At 35.8% G+C, this 16,189-nt stretch overlaps 1 pseudogene; it reads right to left on the bottom strand.

The window, feature by feature from the left end:
• Window positions 1-12,930: 12,930 nt before the first annotated feature.
• The window catches only part of LOC127434528 (dihydropyrimidine dehydrogenase [NADP(+)]-like), a 245,984-nt pseudogene continuing 242,725 nt past the window's right edge, over window positions 12,931-16,189 (bottom strand).

The following is a 16,189-nucleotide window of genomic DNA, read 5'->3' as shown; positions in this document are numbered from 1 at the left end:
CTTGTTGGATGCTGTGTCAGGTTTAGAAACTGGTATTATAAAAATTTTACAATCTCACTGTATTTCATCAATGAAGTAATATGTTTCACAGACTACATTTCAAAGACCATATTTTGCTTTCTTTAGCACTTTTATGTGAGTGTTCTGGCAGACAATGAGATGAGACTGATGAGAAATATTATGTAAACAACGTGCATTCAACATATTGGTATATGACTGTGGGGTTCAGGAGGATCAAAGAATTGGGAGGATACTGGAGAAATGGTGCTCTCTGTTCGGTATCACAAAGAGATAGAAAGTGTTTAGTCTTAACAGACATGGTATGAAATGAGTAATTTTAATTATTTTCTGTATCTGTCTTTCTCTTTATCTCTCCCAGAGACCTGATGGCACCATGCCATTTTAATGAGGAAGTTCGGATGCTGCAAGATTCCAGCTGTGCTGTTTAAATTCAGTGTTTGTGTGTGCATATAAAATCCCAAATTTAGTGTTGTCTTTTGTTATCAACTATCCTTTTTTTTTCTTTCTTTTTCTTGAGTGTATGCAGCTACACACCTAATTGCCCCCCCAAAAAACTAAAACATACCACATTCTTATTTGTATTATGATTTTGTAAGAGACAGAGGAGACTGTGAGTTTAGTTTATTTTTTATTTTATTATTATCATTTACAAATACTTTTGTCACTTTTATTTTAGAGACATGCTCTCCTAAAATCATACTGAGCTAAAAATTGCTTTGGTAAAAGATTTTTAAAAATTTAATCTACTCATTCTCAGTTGGCCATGTATTATACCTCCTTTTTACCCATCAATCCTGCCTCTTTGAAAATGATGACACTAGACCAAGTCTAGGTTCTTTATTTTTGCATTATTATTTTGCACTGAAATAGTTACCTGCCATTCTCAACACTTACACCATAATTTAAATACATATTGCTATTTGCACTTCTGTTTGGATGGTACTGTATTTCATTGGCTCGATATTTCTTAATTTGCTCTAGTACTCCACACAATGATACAGTTGAAACTAATCTAATCTCATGTTCAAATCTCCTATGATTTACTGCTGTTAAACACAACAGGAGATGTCAGGCAGAATGTTAGGGACTGACAGCCTTAGTCCCCATTTACTTTAATTGAAAGAGATGTGTAAACATTTGCAATTTCTTTTATTCACAAAAAAAGTCATGCTGGCTTTGAATGACATGAGGCTGTGTAAATTATAGAAGAATTTATATTTCAGGGTAAACTAATCTAATGTATCCCAAAGAAGACCTTGATGATCATTTATACAAGTTTTATTGCACTTTTATGTAAACACAAGGAAATGTTCCTAAAAAGAAGTCTGACATAACATCAGAGGAAAGTAATGGCTGTATTTTTACACATAAATGTATCCTGTACTGGTACTGGAATGTCAGTTTGGGAGCGGTAAGTCGAATGCTCAGAGTTGACGGGGCAGTACACGTGAAACATCTGAAAAAGATTAGAAAAACACGGCATCAATTATTGTCTGAACTTAAAATTATATCAATAAGGACCTGCCATAACACACACACAAAAGTGATGGAACTAAATATATCTTTGAAATTCATAACAGCCTTATTGAAAAAATGTCTTTACAATAAATCATGTGAAGACCAATTCTTGCCATAGCAGGTAATTAATTAAAGAATTAAGGTATTAATACATGATATGTGCTCTTCAGCTGATCATTTGGGATTGTGATTCATGTTTTATGCAGGCATCAGCTTCTAGACAGCAGTGTCAGTTGTTTGGATCGTACATGTAACATTAAAGATCTATGGTTATATGACACAAACAGGTATTTCCCATGATGTAGCCCAGTTCAGAAACTTAGTTAAGATTAAAACAGCTGACTGATTGATGCCTGGAACATCAAACGACACAGCCATATGTATTTTTATTTATTTATTTTTTTAGCTAGAAAGCTACACTGCAGAAAAGACCTACACTTGTTGGCTGGTTTTAGCTTGTCACTCAGCAAAGTCAGGCTGGTTTTAGAAGAGATTTGAACACCTTTTTTTTTTTTTTTTTTTTTAGCTGGTCTTCCAGCCTGACCAGCTAAAAAGTGTTCAAAACCCATCTAAAACCAGCCAAATGACCAGCCTGGGCAACCAGTTTAGGCTGGTTTTAACTGGTCATTTCTGAAATCAGGCTAATTTAAAATTAGCTATTTTCAGTTTAGAGCATTTGATGTGACACTGTTCTTAGATTAAATGAGAGATGCATGGGTGTAAATTCTAGGGGGTATGGGGGGAGGTAACCCCCCAATAATCAAAACAAGCCCCCCACTGTTGCCAGATTCACAGTGGGATCAGTCTGGAAACAAACAGACAATTATAAAAAGTTTTGATACAATCAAATAATCCCACTTTCTAGATGGAAAGCCATTGAAATTTTGCAGATTTATGCCCCATAACATACATGATGTTTGCACTAAGTGTGAAATGGATTATAAACATAAAGTTGCAGGATATTCAAAATACATCAGGAAATAAATGTCTCAGATTTGAGAGCATGTAATATGAAAATTACAGAGATGGTCACAGCATATGTGGACACATATCAGCCTTTCAATACACATGAATGCAATTCATCCAAGCGGGCATTTTCAATAATTACAAAATCCCGAGCAGATTCACAGACAGCAGGGCATTCATATGCAGAGAGGAAACATATGAATATATACAGTGTGTGTGTTTATTTGATGAAATGAGTGACAGAGTTGTTTCTGTGTTTTTCAGTGTGGTTTGATTACGTGCACAGACTCAGCCCACAGGACAGAAAGGCATGTGGCTTTATTAAAACACAGCCGTAGTCACTGAATTCATACAGATTGCATAATGTAATAGATAGCATCACGTGGCGAGTAACAGAGCAGAGAGAAAGAGCGAAAGGGAGGGAGAGTAAAATAAAGTATGTCTACTCAGTTCATGTCACTTCTGCACTGGAATTTGCATGTTATCAGAGGCAAAATATCTCAATCAAAATGTCACCAGCTGCATGAAGCCCTCGGCTGGGCTTTGTTGGTGCAGAGGCCAATTTCTGTAAAGTGGAGCTCAATGCAAGGACTCTCCAAGGGAGAGTATCCACAGAACATCTTCCATCATAGAATTTGATATGGGGGAAGAAGGGAAAACAGACGTAGGGGAATTGTTCAGCTTTACTTAGGTTTGATGCACACTGTTGGTGGACGTGCGCTAGAAAGATCAAACAGTGATGTAGCTTACTACCCTCTATAAATCTAGTTTTATAATAATAAAAGAAAAGTGGATAGCTAACCCTTAAACCCAAAATGTAAATTCTGTCATTATTTACCCTCATATCGTTCCAAACCCATATGGTATTATAATTATTCCCCCAGCAATTGTTTACATAGGACAAGTAAATAACAGAATCTAAATTTGTAGGTGAACTAGACCTATTCCTTTAAATATTTGATAGTATAGAGAGGAAAGGAAATAATGGGAGGAACTAAACCAGACATTTTGACCAGATTCAAACCTGGGCCCTGTAAAATGCCTAGACACCCTATTAATAAAAATAAAAAAAGTAGCCTACTGTTTGATATTAAAAGTGCAGCTAAACCGTAAGTAATTAATTCAAACAATACCATTAATTATTTTATTGTGTATAATTTAACATATTTACTTATTCTGTCCCTGTAGCTACCCTAAGGGCCTAACTACATCAAAGCATTATCATCATTATATTCCTGCGTGAAACTCGAACGAATCGTACTTAAATACTGTTCATCTACATGAACCATACGAACAAACCAATTCACTGAAACTAATCTGACTTTCCAATTCTTCATTTGAGAGAGAGAGAGAGAGAGAGAGAGAGAGAGAGAGAGAGAGAGAGAGAGAGAGAGAGAGAGGGGACAGTTTAGAAGAGATTCATATACAGGAAATGAATCGTCCAAACGAACCGTTTCACTAACATAAATTGGACTTCCAAATGCATCATATGAAAGAGAGGTCGGGTTCAGGAGAGCTTCATACATGAATCATCCAAACGAACCAATGCAATAAAAAGAATCAGACTTCCCAATGCTTCATATGAGAGAGAGGACGGTTTTAGGAGAGCTTCAAATGAACCCATTTACTCAAATGATTAAACAATTATTTTGTTAAATCAACAATTTTATGGGGGCAACAAAACCACCCACATGAACAACACAGCTCAAAGTGTCAGAGTGTTGCACTAACCAATAGGATACGGCACAGACAGGTTGCTGAATTTTGAAATTATGCTAAAAACTGACATTCATCTGTAGCAAGGGATAAAATTCACACATTCACACACCAGTCTGTATATTTAGCACCTTCCCCACATTACTATCTCCCTCATTACCACAAAGTGTGAAAACGCTTCCCGTATCTGTGATTAAATTAAACACTTAAACATTTCACTGGACCCAGATATTAAAGTAGCAGTTTTGAAAGAGTGCTAAAAACTCACAACACATTGCAGGTCTGTTTAATAGAATGATGAAATAGTCTTTCTGTGGTTTGGTGGTTTTGTATAAGTGGATATGTGTAGTGCCCTCTGTTGAAACTCACAGATATGACACTCAGCTCTTCATGATGAGATCAAGTCCTGAATCAGCAGGACCAAATACCATCCTGTCCTTCCTCCTTAGGCTCTGTTCACTGGTATTTCCATCTCATCTCAGTGACCTTTACCTGTTAAGCTCTGGTATCAGAGTGTCCTCAATCCTCACACACACAAACACACACACGATGAACTTATATAACCAGTAGGCCTTTACAGAAAGCTCCTTCCACAGGCACCTACACAGGTTACAGATCAAATTTTGGTCTGGTAACAGGTAAATGGGAAACTCTGATAATGTGTCATTGCCCTTCATACAGAGACCTTTGTCTATTTTAGACCCCTTGTAAATAGCTAGATCTTCACTACACTACAGTTTATGGTATATATGTTGTAATATTAAATATAAAAATGTAAGTGTTCTTCTAAGATTCAAGCCACAATGTTCAAGAAGGCACCCATGCACATCTAGACACACTGAACATCTTATAAAAAAGGCTTATACATAGAAAGCACTAAAAATTTCCATTGGTGAATTCCATATCATTCACAATCTTTGACATACTGTATCTTCATGTATTAAATATTTTGGCCAATTTGATTATGATTTCAGCTCTCAGGGTGTTTAGTACTCCAGTATTCCACAATTTTTACTCCAAAATCAGTGCAGAAAAAGTCTATAGATTTAATCTTGTGTACTAATAAGATTGTTTTCAATTTGAATTAAGATTGACTTAATTCTCAAATTTTTTTTTCTTATCTTTCAATGATTTCTATTTTATGGTTCCTATTTTAAATGTACTGTGCAACATTTTATTTTATTTTTTCCCCTTATGAATCTGTCTATATTATCATCAGTGAATCCCTGATTGGCAGTTCAGGTAGTCCTATAGGCTACTGCTGCTCACAATAATGTGGAATGTAATTTAAAATAGCTCAAGTCCAGACATATAATTTGCTAACCATAAATGGGCAGAAAAAGGAAGCTGTTATATTACCAGCCCGTTCAATCATGTATGTGACATATGAAAAGTGGAAAAGGGATAGATAGATAGATAGATAGATAGATAGATAGATAGATAGACAGACAGACAGACAGACAGACAGACCGTCTTTGTGGTCTTTGGGAAGGACCATGTTTCAGAAACATATTTTTAATATGCAGTTTACCCTGGACCATCCTCCCTCCCTTTCCCAGCCATTGATAGAAAGATGAGATCGCTTCTGTTCATACAGATACAAACGCACTGCAGAAATCAAATTGATTATTACACAGTACAGTGGATCCTCTATTACTATCAATGTTCTGGTGTCCGTGTCCTTTTGAAGCATAGCTAGAAATGCATTCTTTCTCTCTGCCCGTCCCCCACCTCCACATACTTCTGAAAGGCACGCTTGAGCACGGCACCACAAAGCCGCTTCACAATGCATGTCAACTCCTGTTCAGACCGTGTCATGAAAATGCCACAGAACAGTCGACTGGCTTCAACAATAACACACAAAACCAGCTGTTAGGCTAAGCTGCACAATATGCAATCGGCCTAGACGACAATACGGTCATGCAGTATTTTGGGGTCTTCATAACTTCAGTATTCAAGTCCTGTCAGTATCGTTACAAAGCTCCAGACACTGACAGCTCTTTGGCACTTGGGCTGTTCAGACCCAACGAGTTGAGTTCTTGCACTAAATAAATAAATAAATAAATGGTAAAGCAGCACAAATGCACACAAGGCAAATGTTCAGTGCCACGTTTGTAAAAAGCTAGATGAAACACCACGAACAGAACAGAACAGAACACAGGAGGTCTTGAGATGCGTTTTTAAAAGCTGAAAGTTATTTTTAACCTGACATGGTGTCTAAAAAACGTGGTGCTCCTGCGTGAGATGCTGAAAAAAACAGTGAGACGGTACAAAAAAAGGATGTTCAGTGTCACATCCATGAGCAAAAAAAACAATAGTCCATCAAAGAAGTCCTTGTTTAGCACGTTTACAAAGGAAAACAACTGAAAAACAGCATGGACGAATGCAAAAATGCGTTTGGTGTCACGTACTTGTGCTTAAAAAAATGCACACAGTTTTGTGTTTTTGCACTAAAAAAGCTAGATGAAGTGGCAGGAATAGAGCATAATGCAGGTGTCTCTAGATGTGTTTTTAAAAGTTTACATTTTTTTAACCTGACACGGTGTCTAAAAATGCAGCGCTCCTGTGCGAGATGCTGAAAAAACATTGAGATGTAGGGCAAATATGCATTTGGTGTCCTTGCACTAAAAAAACTAGTCAGTCACAACAAGTCTTTCTAGCAATTGTTTACATAGGAAAACAATTTAAAAACAGTGCAGATGGACGCAAGAAAAAAGCTTGTGTCACGTCCTTGCGCTAAAATAGAGTTAAAGCAGCGCCTCGAGCAGAAAGCAGATGTCTTGAGATGGGGTTTTAAAAGTTTTAAAACAGTTCTTTGTGCAATGGCCAAAAACGACCATCAGGCACATGCTTCCATGAGAAAATAACTGAAAAACAATGTGGATGGATGCAAAAACAAATTTGGTGTGAACAGCTCCTTACATGACGGTTTTTGAAGCATCATAAGGTGCAGGCTTAGAATCATTAAAGAGAAGGTGCAGGGAACTCTAATTCATTTGTCACTTTAGCCTGGAAGTTCCAAATGTCAGACACAACGATTTCTCAGCGCTCATCCCCTCCTGTTCAGTGAACACAGAGGCAAGATATTGTATCGAACGGCAGCAGGGAACAAATACGAAACTCTGAGCTAATGTTTCTGTTTATTACAGCTGTCTTGATAAATGACATTCACCACAAAATTTTCAGTCCAATGCACAGGAAACTACTGCATTATCACAAGAACGCACTCCAGCCAAATTGTGTAAGCCTACATTGACAGGTAATTAAAAAGGTGAATTTAAATGTGAACATACTTGTTGCAATAGTGATCGAGTGCAGTGAGGAAAATGTTAAAGGGGTAAAATTGTGGCAAAATTGATTTTCCTTGCAATTTGAAATAAGGTTTTTTTTTTTTTTTTTTAATATACTAATTTTATACAACAGTTCAACTCCGTTAATTCACACATTTCTTCTACACCAGTAAAATAGTTCCAGAAGAAGCCAATGCATAATGCAGAATTTCACTCTCTGCTCTGTTCTTATAATCTGCTTTCAAACTAGTGTTTTGTTCTTTTCTACAAATCAGTATTTTTGAACAAATATTTTAAATAAACGAATCATTCTTATTCGCTTCTATTGTTTCGGTGTGGGTGTTTTTTTGTACGAATCAGTAGAGTCAGTGATTCAATGACTCACTCATAACATAAAAGACACAAATTTGTCGCCACCTTCTGGTGAATTAGTGAACGAAGTTGAAGACTGACTTGAAGTTCAGTGGTGGGCACTGTGGGGGCCATGCCATCTTTTGCAGGACTCCCTGTTCTTCTATTTTATTCTAATCTATTTGCAAAAGGAATAGTCTAAAATGTATATTTCCCATTGACACACTAAAACCGAAGATATAAATAACAATCTTAAGACAAATGTTTTTGTGAAACATGTTATGTGCCTAAGACTTTTGCACAGTACTGTATATATATAATACTACAAAAATTTTGAGTATGGGACCTTTAAAAATGAAATTCTAGAGATGGAACTTAAAAGCGTTGACTAATTTTGACTGAATTTGCTTCATGCATCTACATTATACTGACAAAAATAGGCTTTTCATAAGCTATTTTTTAAATGTTAGAAATGTGAAGCAGCCTGGTGGATAATAATTTGGCTTGAGTCCAGATGGAAGACAGTGGATTGAAATTAAAACCAAATCGAATGGGAAAACATGCATAACATAAATATTACAGTTACACATGTTCACACAGCGTGACCCTACACTAACACCGAGTATATACAGCTGTGACCTCAACAAAAGTGCATTTTGACAATACTGCTTACATTAACGGATGTAAAGTCAATCACAGATGATTTTAATTTTAAATTATTTAATCTTATGTTCACCTAAATACTTCAAATGATATTCTCCCCCTTTTTGTTGCTCCCTGTAAATTCAGATAAGTTTGTTGAAATTGAGGTTCTGAGGTTGCTTCGCTCAACTATCAAGAAGGCATCCTGTGTGACCGGCTCTCAATCTGTGGCTGTGCTGCTTGTGAGGTTTGCTGAGGTACGCTGACTGCCCCCTGCTGACAAATCTGAAGTTAAAATTTACCTCAAGCTTGAATTGCTCAGATGGTAGGAAAATATGTACTTTTATTTTGAAATTTGAGTACTGGTCTGGGGGCATGATTCAGAGTGAAATGTTTTAACACATTATTCTTTATGATTAATCACACTAAATTAACGTGTTAAATCGACAGGCCTATTATTTGTTAAGCATTTACACATTATGGTAGTATAAGTTTTACAGACAATAATTTATACTTAATTTAATGTAAAAAATAATCACTGTTTGTCAACAGTATGATTTTCATTACCATATTATATTATTGAGAATGTGATTTTGTTTAATTTTTTTTTTTTTTTTTTTGCTGTACTGACAGTTTCTGTACTTAAATGACATGAATTGAGGTTCTGGTTTCTCATGTAGTCGGCAGTATGCATTAACTAATACAGTAGTCTGAGTAGAACACAATTATGTGTTGCTAACTTGTTCAGTATGTATTTTAACAAGAAGCCGGGACCTTTTTAGAAATGTCTGGTTGGTGAAGTGAGCTTAAGGCCATCCCTCTCGTCATTTTCGCAAAGGGAAGACGTCAGCACACTCCCACACGACAGCAGCGGCTTAATACAGCACTGATGATCGTTTGCACTGGCCCCAAGTTCACACCACTGGTGAGAGATTGGTGCCATGTTGATTTTTAATGATGTGCGGTACGACGCAAGTGGAAGGGGGAGGTGTGCCATGCATCCTGCACTGCGACCATGCAAAATGTCATTCTAATTATCTCACCAGCCAGCCAATGAGGAAGTAAACATTTAAACTAACCTTTAACCCCTAAAGCCGAGACTCGAGGCCCGCTTCAGAGTGGAACCCAATTTATTGGTAGTCTCTGATCTGCCTGAAGACTAATCAAACCAGCCGGCAGTGTTTGGTATGTAAACAATGCAGACATGATTTCTACATAACAAATATGAACTATGGTCTTCATAGGTGAACAAACAAGACCTCAATTACTGCAGTCTCCTTCAGATGTTTTTTGCATGTTGCCAATTTGTAGTTTGCCTGCATTAACCCCCATTGTTAATCGTTAATATGGTATTAATATAGTACATTTGAGTATTACTTACAATAGTGGTGAAAACAAATAGATAGTAGATTGATAGCAACATTTCACCCAGAGGAGTCACACAGTTGCCATTGCAATCCAAATGTTGTACTTCAAAAATGTGTATTAATACACAATTTTAGATTATTAAGCAAAAAATCAAAAGAGTAAAGATATTTACTGAATCAAATGTAAGAATTAGAATTTTATTATGTAATGATGACACTTAATCTGATAAAATGTCAAAACGTTTCAAGAACATGTATGGGTCATCTTCCAACCCCCCCCCCCCCCCCCCAAAAAAAAAACAACAAAAAAAACAAAAAACAAGAAACTCAATTTTCCATAAAGGAAATTAAGCCTTTTTTTTTTTTTTTTTTGGAATATTAAGATTTTTTGGCATTGTTACATTTTCTTGAAAATCCTCTCCCCCTAAATTCTCATTACTGTAATATGATAATTCAAATAATTATAAATAGGTCTGTAATATGTAGGGACTAATAAATTGAATAATTCTGATAACAATATGATAACTTGAAGAGCTGTCATTTGATTAAAAATTGTAAAAAATTAATTACATGACAAGCCAATTAATTAATCATAATTAATAGCATGTATCAACATTATAGAAAGGCCCCAAAATAAACATAATACATTCTGTAATCACTCAAATAATTATAAATAGGCCTGTAATATGTAGGGACAAATAAACTGAATAATTCTGATATTGAGATTGATATATATTGCATTATTGTGGCAGGCAGTTTGAAAATACAGAAAGTCAATATATTGTTTGTTTATTCCCATATCATTGAACAAACCAACAGTCCACACACAGCAATCCATTTTGCAATTCGGTTTGTCTGTCTGTCCTGTTCTCAGAGGAAGCATTAATGGGTTCCATCTGTGCTATTTTTTTATTTTTGGTCTATGTATGTGTCAGATGAATGCTTTTGGAGCATCTCACTTGTTTTCAGCATCATAAACACTGCATTTTTAGAATGCTATATCAAGTTAAAAGTAGTTGAAACTTTTAAAATCACGCCTCATGATGCATTCTGCTGTGCTTCGCCCAACTATCAAGAACGCATCCTGTGTGACCAGCTCTCATTCTGTGGCTGTGCTGCTTGTGAGGTTTGCTGAGGTATGCTGACTGCCCCCTGCTGACAAACCTGTAGTTACATTTACCTCAAGCTTGAATTGCTCAGATGGTAGGAAAATATGTACTTTTATTTTGAAATTTGAGTACAGGTCTGGGGGCATGATTCAGTGTTAAATTTTTTAACACATTAATCACACTAAATGAATGTGCTAAATCGACAGGCCTAATTATTTGTTAAGCATTTACACATTATGGTAGTATAAGTTTTACAGAAAATAAATTATACTTAATTTAATTTAAAACATAAAATGAAATTTCTTTGTGAGATTCATTTATAGCTGACGTGGACAGGTGCACGCCCATCACTATGTTTAATCGTTTGTATCACAAAAACCAACCTGAGATCTAATAGTGGTTGCTTCTATATGTGGTAGAGATGGCCATGTACTTGTTGAGATAGAGGTGGACTTGACCTTTTGGGTCCAAGATGAATAACAGCCAGTCTTCATCTCTAATGTCTGGAAATAGTCACAGATGACCTTTACTTAGAATGTTCAGCATATTACTGGAGTAGACCAGCTCTCTAAATGACCCTGTCCAGATGGCTAATGCAATCAAAATCAACCACATTTGTTATTAAAGGGATAGTTCACCCAAAGATGAACATTCTGCTATTATTTACTCACCCTTTCTATGAAACACAAATGTAGACATATTTCAAGAACCATTACACAGTATCTACCAATGGTGACCAGGGGCTGATAAGCTCCAGCACAGACATAAATCACCATAAAAGCACCATGAAAATAGCCCATTCAACTTGTATGCTATATATCAAGTCTACTGAAGCCATAAGATAGCTTGGTGTGAAGAACAGACCAACATTTAAGTTGCTACTCACTGATAATATTCACCTCTGCTGAAGCTCACATTTAGCCCACATCCAAACAAAAAAATGGTCAACATCATTGACAGCAAAATGTCATTGATCATCTAAAGCGAAGTAACGATTCTCATGAAAGCTGCATAATAATTCTTCAACCACTTCCAGTTTTTGTTCTCCACAAAAAAAAAAAAAAAGAAAAAAAAAAAATAACAGCAACAGCAAAACAGGAGGGTTGGTAAATAATGCCAGAATTTTCATTTTTGGGTGAACTGCTCCTTTAAAGTTTAAAGAGAAATAAATACAATCAATGTCAAATAAGAAATAAAATTAGTTAACAAATATTTTAGGTTAAATTCTTGCTTTATATGAATTGTATTAAACTTCTTCAAAATTAGTTGATTTTTAAAGGTATACTTGCTGTTTAAGAAACAATAACTTATAACAAAACTTTCATTATCATTGTATGTTGTGAAAAAAACATGGTGGAATGTGATTCCAAGCCAAACCATTCACCATTCAATTAAAACCCATTCATTTTCACATGTCCCATCACCAGCCTTTGTATATCTGATTGCATTCTGCTCAGGGTGTAGTGGACAAACCATCATTGTGGCTCTTGTTAAGGATACAGTGTTCAGCCTTACACTTCCATCATCTGCATAACACCATGCTCCCCCAGCCCCCAAATTATTTTTGGATAATTGGCTCCTACAAATCAGGCAATTATTTCTTAGAACCAGTTAAAGGGATACATTAGTTCACCCAAAAATCACTTTCATCATTTACTCACCCTCATGTTTTTCCAAAATCTGTGGAATACGAAAGGAGATGTTCAGCCAAAAAAAGATATATGCAAAGAAAGTGAATGGTGACTGAGACTGAACATTCTAACATCTCCTTTTGTGTTACATGGAGGAAAGGAAGCCATATGGGTTTGTGACAGCATGATGATAGAATTTTAGTTTTTGGGTGAACTGTCCCTTTAATTCTTCCCACTGCCATTATGAAGTGAAATCGATGCTATGACGCAGACATTTTGATCTTTTTTGTGTCTGATTTTTCTCCATTCCTCTTTTAGTTTAGCACACGGGCTCCATGACTTGAGGGAGGCCTCGCTTTGGCACGTAAGGCGTTGTCCTGGCAACCGTGTTGATGCTGCCGATGATGGGGCAGACGCTGAGGCAGAGAGTGCAGTCGGTACAGCTGTCCCAAATCACTAGCACATGAGTCTCAGGGTCAAACACAATGGCCTGCCAGACACACAGACATTACAATCATTATATGCTCACCAGGGGCGACAGCCTGCTACAGCTGGATGTTAAACAGTACAAATGCTACAAAGATTGTGTGCTCTCCCAACACCGAATGATTCTGCTTGCAAACACAGATGTGTGGATCTCATGAAACCTGTAAGAGAATTGTTTACAATAGTGCTGCAAAAATAAGATTGCAATGCAACACACAGCAAATGTTGCAGTCAAATCAGTTCTGGACAACAAGACTTGTTATTAATATGCAAGTTTACAAGTATGCAATTATAAATTATCCATAAGTAGCTTATAAATGACTAGGCAAAAAAATAAGTAAAATATTTCCGAGAATGTATTAAGATGTACCTAAATCAAATGTAATAATTAAAATAATTTTACAGTATCACAATATCGCCTGGGTCACATTTCACCCCAAAATCAAATCAAAGAAAAACAGAAATGAGAATTAAATGCCTTGTAGCTTCAGGACCATTCAATGGATAGATCCCAAAATCATTTCCTCAACCTCAAAGTTGTTCCAAACCAATATGATTTTTTTTTTTTTTTCTGCCATGGAACACAAAAGGAGATATTAGGGAGATTGTCTCAGTCAACATCTATTTTTATTAAATGGAAAAAAAAAAAAAAAAAAAAAAAAAAAAAAAAGAGAGAGAAATTGAATAGTGACTGAAGCTGTCAGTGCCTAACATTCTGCCTAAAATCTCCTTTTGTGTTCAACTGAAAAAAGAAAGTCATATGTGTCTGGAACAACATGAGGGTGAGAGAATGACGTCAGAATTTTTTGTCATTACTTTCATGACAATTAAGCACATTTACACCCATTCAATCTCATTACTGGAGAATAAAAAAAAAATATTTAAATTGTAAAGTATTTATATTTAATGGTAGGTAATAACTACCTTTAATTTATATTGATTAAACAGTGAAAACTGTATTCATTGTAACACAGAACTTTTTATGCTTAAGAATAATGTGAATAATAATAATAAAAAAAACAAAAACATTTATCAATCTAAAAACATTATTCTAAACCGTTACTGTATAATATTGTGTTCGTACGACAGGAAAGATATTGTTTTGGCAGGCGAAATCGAGTATGAGCTCCTATTCAAACATAACTGGATTGCCGCTAGTGTGGGACTGTGCTGTTTTGTATTGCTTGATGGGCCACCTATTTGATCATGACACATTATGTTGATGAATGTGCCTCTATATTAGAAAGCATTAATAATGTGTAATTCCTCTTAGAGATCCACTCACAGACAATGAGCGTCACAGTGAACAATTACTGCTTTGATAAAACCAGCACTCTACTTCATCAATACCCTTATGATAAATTGCAAGGGACATTTATTTAACAGGAAAGGGTGAGATGAATACTTTAATAAAACTGTCAGAGCGATCCCACTTGCCATTCTGCTGCAGGATGAAGCACAAGGGGACATCGTCGTTTTCAGCGGTAATATTCATTGCTGTCTCTAAAGGGAAAATCAAGTGTGTTAATGAGCCTGCCAGTAAGAGGTGCCATAGCAGCTCTCTTTTTGAAAATGTTTTTTTTTTTTTTTTTTACTTTTATTGATAAGGATAGTGAAGATGGACAGGACTTGATGAGAAAAGGGGGTAACGAAAGTCGGATTCGAACTCTCATCACCTGCAAATTTAGCGAACTGCAAGGCCATGACTCTCTCTTAGCATCATATTTGTTAAAGGGATAGTTCACCCAAAAATTTAAATTCTGTCTTTATTTAATCACCCTCATGTCTTTGTAAATGCATATGACATTCTTAAAACAAGATAAATTCCCTGAGAAGAAAAATTACATAAGATATTTTTTTTCTTGTTTTCAACTAAATTAGTTTTTAATGTTTACGCTAATAACAAGAAAAAACCTATTGACTAATATTGTCAGAATTTTGTTTTTCATTCAAAGTGAAAATATGTTTTTCTTACCCCATTGGAAAATAGTGTGTTCTTGTTTTAAGCATAAACTTCACAAAAGTTTTGTTAGATTACTCTGAAAACAAGACTTAAGATGTAATTCTGTCTCTCAAGTAATTTTTTTTTAAGAGAAAATAAGACAAAATTACTCAGTAAGAAATTTTTTTTTTTTAATTTTTTTTTTTTTTTTTTTGCAGTGTTCCTTGAACCACAAAAAGATATATATTGTAAAATGTCCAGACAGAGTGCTCTTTTCCATATAACAAAAATAAATGGGGACTGTGGCTGTCTAGCTTCGGAAAAACTAAAAGTACCATAAAAGTAGTTAATATGATATGCCCACTATATTCCAGGTCTTCTGAAGTAGTACAACATGTTTGTGTGACGGAAAGGCTGAAATTGAAAAAGTTATTCACTAAACATCTTCCCCATCTTCATAGTCGTCAGTTCAAATTCTGCATTGAGAAGTATCACACCAGGTTTGATGTCATAATGTCAAATGTCATTGGTTCTCCTGTTCTATGTCATGGACTTCAAATCTGTCGTGACGTGTCTTGATGCTCCATTTTTTAGAGTAATGCTCGAAGGGAAGATTTTTAGCAAATAACAAATATTTTCTGTAGCTATCAAACAGCTTTTGAAGACCTACAGTACATAGAGCACAAGACATGCAATTTTGTGTTTTTTGGAAGAAAGTAATCATATGACTTTTAAAAGAATTGAGAGTGAGTAAATGATGACAGAATTGTAATTTACAGGTGAACAAACTCTTTCTGCTAGCTAGAGGTAAGATCCAGAGGAGGACATTGTTCTATTTCTGTTTATAAAGCTGCTAGTGAAGCCATTGAGCCCCAGAGAGGACAGAAGCCATAAGGTGACAGCCAGAGGCTACAAGTTATTGGTTTATGTGAAAAACAAGAAGTATGCACATGTGTCTCTGTGTAGGTGGATGAGTTGGTAGACGGAGGTATGCACCTGGTATCTAGCGTCATTACAGGTCATGTAACACTTCCCACAGTTGATCGTGTCTCTGGATCGATCAGAGCTTGCACTTGCTTCTGGATATTTCTCTCCTGATAGACCCCAATATTCCAGAGCTTTGGCAATCACATCCTGACCAAGAACACAA

Source organism: Myxocyprinus asiaticus, chromosome 44 (assembly GCF_019703515.2).
Source record: "Myxocyprinus asiaticus isolate MX2 ecotype Aquarium Trade chromosome 44, UBuf_Myxa_2, whole genome shotgun sequence".
Classification (NCBI taxonomy): Eukaryota; Metazoa; Chordata; class Actinopteri; order Cypriniformes; family Catostomidae; genus Myxocyprinus; species Myxocyprinus asiaticus.
The sequence above is the reverse complement of the archived record's forward strand: the minus strand, read 5'-3'. Positions and strand labels throughout refer to the sequence as shown.